The sequence below is a fragment of the Mesoplodon mirus genome (genome assembly GCF_964341445.2).
Source record: "Mesoplodon mirus genome assembly, chromosome: 1".
Lineage (NCBI taxonomy): Eukaryota > Metazoa > Chordata > Mammalia > Artiodactyla > Ziphiidae > Mesoplodon > Mesoplodon mirus.
The window spans coordinates 219,263,627-219,268,110 of NC_138976.1; positions in this window are offsets into that span (position 1 = coordinate 219,263,627).

Sequence of the window (4,484 nt, forward strand, 5' to 3'; positions counted from 1 at the left end):
TCACAATTATACTATTGAATCTCACCTCCCAAAACCCTTATACAAAGCCTGGAACATAAGCAATTCTAAATATTTGTTGAATGAATGAGCAAACCCAACTGAACCCTCTCTCATTCCTTTTACTTTATTCACCTGAAAATATACTTACCCCTCAGCTTCAATCTCTTTACCATCTGTCATAACTGAAATCCCACTCTCCATTCAATGACCTTGTTACCTTGCATGCATTTTAGGGATATTTCCAACATACTCCACATATTTCCCACATTAATTGGGAAAACTGCTAGTTCACCAAAGATGGCTTTAAAACTATTGCATTTTCACTTTTACTTCCATTAAGTTTCATGTTGCTCAGCTATCACCTTCTACTTTTACTTATCTTTGATATCTAACAACTTGATGATAGCTAACAAATACACATTAAAGCTGTGTGATGTAGCTGTTCACCAAACCCATTTCCCTTTTCTCTGGAATCGTGTAGCTGGACTATTGTCCCAGCCTCCCTTACAATGAAATGTGACCCTGTAAGTTCTGGCCAATGGAGTTCCAAAGATGCGATGTTATTTCCAAGCCTAGCTCCATAAATGCTCCACTCTTTCTCTTCCTCCATCTTTCAGATGGATGTTGATGTCCATGGTAACGCTGAAAGTTATGTGTTGAAAATGGCGGGGCCTCCATCATCCAGTGTCTCCGAATGACCGTGTGGAGCAGACCCCCTTGCTGCTGATTGGACTTTAAGTGATCTATATGTTGTGTACAGCCACTGAGATTTAAGATTTACATGTTACTACCCTTAGTTACCGTTAATAGTGCACCGTGGTACTTCTCTGTATCAATAAAGTCTGCTATAACTTTAGAACTTTTAATATTTAAAGACCCAGAAGCATAATAACATTATAGTTCTTGGATCTTACTGCAAGGCAAAACTTTAACTCTAGTGGTATCAAGACTTACTGTCATTTCAGATAACTTAGGTACCGAATCTATTGTCTACTATGAAATTCTTGTACATCTAACTCTTTCTGTGATTTATAACCTTAGTTGTTTCATTAATACTAACTAAACAATCTTTTTACCTTTCCTTAGTCATCTCCCCTTCCATTGTTTTGAATAATTATTCTGAGTACTTATTTATTCTTATTAAAGTATAGTTGATTTACAATGTTGTGTTAATTTCTGCTGTACAGCAAAGTGATGCCTTTATACATATATATACATTTAATTATTCTAAACCCTCTCTTCTCATCTCAAACCTCTCACCCAACCCACTAACTCCTATCCTCTCATATTCTTAGAATAGGCTTCTTCCTTGAAGCAATTGAAGCCATCATGGATCCCTCCCACAATAAGATATTTGAAATACTTTAGTTCTCATATTGAGCAACTCTTCTCCTATGTCAGTGACTTAGGAGACATATATTACAGACCTTCTGGATGACTTGAAGTAAGTCTCTTTGAGTCATCTATAAAATGGGAATCACAATCTTTGAACTGACTACTTAGATCTATTATGATTACCAAATAAAAGAATGTATGTAAAATATTTACATTTTAAGGGATTATTGTAATTCTTATCTATGTTGCTGTTCTATTTTCATTTCTAGTTAGACACTGTTTAAACATCTTCCCCAGTCATCAAGTATACTTTATTATGAAACATTTCAGAATGTTAAGTTGTTAAGTTTTATTGGAACAAAATTCTCTGTGGTCAAGATGTTGGTCATGTCTTAATTTTATGATCACAAATTAAGTCCTATGTTTAGTAAATCCTTGGATATTGTGTTCATAAGGGTACATGATATGTCATTCCTTATTCCCTCCAGATGCATCAAGTAAACAATGTCTTCACTATTACTTCCACAGTTTTAATTTATAGACTGATATTCAACTATTTAACAAACAGCATTAGTATCTCAGGCAGATAGTTCAGTTTACAAACTTCTTTTCATTGAATGTGAATATTTTTGAACATCTATTATCTTCAAGGTGCTGTGCTCTTGAAAGATACACCAGGAGATATATATCCTGCCTTTAATGGTTATAACTAAACAGTCTGATCAACTGACCAAATGGGTAGATGTCATCTATAAGATTCATACAGTTGCTCAAGCTGCACCTTAGAACTCATTCCAGATTTTTCTATCTTCCTTAGTTGTTACATCCAATCAATTAGCAAGTGTGACAATTTTATGAGCTAAATATTTCTCAGATAGGTACCATTTTCTTTAAGTCCTTTAGCATTTGTCTCTCCATAACTTGGCCCCCTGCATATCTCAAAAGCTTTATGCCATATGCCTATTACTTTTTACGTTATGTTCAAGTCATGGAGAACATATTGTAGTTCTACACACATATTATGATTTTCTACATATCCATGGCTTTTCTCACATAGTTTTCTCTCACAGAATACTCATTCCCCTATTTCTTTTCCAGCTAATATTATCTGACTCTCTCTGTGCACCAAATGATGTATTCTAAAATCTACCTGAATGTAGTGCACAAGCCTCAATCATAATGTTTACCATTTGTATAAACTGATGTAAATTTGTAATTTACATTTGTATTTGTAAATTAATCTCTATTATTAGACTTTGTTACGGGACTATCACAATACTAAGGATAGTATCAGGGCCATCTTGAAATGCCCAGAAATGTAGTATTAATTTAATATAAACTCAAATTTAACATGATCTCAATAAATATTTAACTTACCGTGAAATACTAGCTGTATAAGTAACCAAAAATGAATGTGGTGTTTAATAGTCTGAAAGCAGACTTTTCAACAGCAACACTAGTTGTCAAAAAAAAAAAAAAAAACAGTAAAATAGCTCACAAATGCTGAGACATCAATTGTCATTCTAAAACTGTATTCCCAGGTAAACCACCATTAAAGAATAGGGTGAAATAAATACTCTCAGAAAAAAAATTTTTTTAAAACCGCAGTGTTTACTCTAAGAAATGATTTGTCAGAGACTATGTTTTACAAAGACATTAAAAAAATACTAATGCTAAAAGGATCTATATAAGCAAAGAAGGTGGTATGATTGTGAGTAATTTCAAATAGTATTATCTGTATAAAACACAAACTAATGATAATGACTAACTTATGGGTGAAAATCATGGTAGAGCTAAAATACCTGACAACAACATGTAAGATGGCAAGGGGTGGGATGTTGATAAGAGTTACACCATCCCAAGGTCTTGTATTATTTGATGGTAGAGATGTTAATTAAGATCATATTTTGTGAAATTTTAATGGTAACTACTATAGGATATATGTAGACTGTTGATCTTCTGGACCAGCAAATATATATATATATATATATATATAGTTATAGAGAAAGCTTAAATGACACAACAGAATGTAGAAGAACAAAAAGAAGCATAAACATGGAGAGGTAACTATAAAACTTACAATCCGATGCTAGCAAACTCCCAAATGTATCAGTAAAAACTAAGCTCAGTAGTTAAAGGGCATAGATTTTTAGATTGGGAAAACTCTGTAAGTGGGGGTGTAATTTGGAGCTAATTCTCTGAGAATTACCAGATCAATGTATACCAAGAAGCTCAAATTGTTCTACCTTTTTAACTAAATAATACCATTTCTAGTAAGTTATCCAAAAGAAGTAATCAGAAATTCAATCATAGAAATATACACAAATAGCGACATATAAAACATAACACTCAAGGCAATATTCTAAAGTCATTAAAATAACATATCAATATACAATAGGATGACAATGTTTATGCTATAATGCTACGCAAAAAATAACAGGTTCCCCAAACCTTTTCTACAGTAAGAACTATAGTTTATAAAGTTTAATTTCCTTTTCTTTTCTTTTCCTTTCCTTTCTTTTACTAGTGCATGGAAGAGAGATGAAAATAAGTTGTCAAAATGTTAACAGAAGTCACTTCTTGCTGTTGGGCTGTTGGGTGACCAACTTCTTTTCCTTAGTATACTGATTTGATGCTTATGACCATGAAAGTGTATTATTTTTGTAATCAGAAAAATAGTTATTTTCCTTCAGTAGAACTCAAAGTGCGTTTCAAAAATACTTTATATGCAGTATAATTTGAGGCTAGCACTGTCATCAAGAGAATTTACATTTGCACATTTCCTTATAGTTTTACGTGTGTGTGTGCGTGCATGTGTGTGTTACCTTGTATGAACTTTATAAGAAACTTAGAGTAGGTAGCATTATCATCATCCCCTTTTCACAGATAAGGAAAGCGAGGGTCAGAGAAATTATAATATCCTAGCTTATAAAACTTTGCCTGGTGCTTGTTTTACAGATTGTTTTCTCTGTGCCAATTTTTCAAAATATGTACAGACTACTGAAGTATTTTCTAACTGTGTGGATCAATTTCTACAACATTACCGAACGGCATGAGCAATGGCTGAACTTAGTGAATATGCAAATATATGCACACACATCTCAGTCTCAGTTGGTACTTTCCCACTACTATAGGAGCACCGAGGCCAA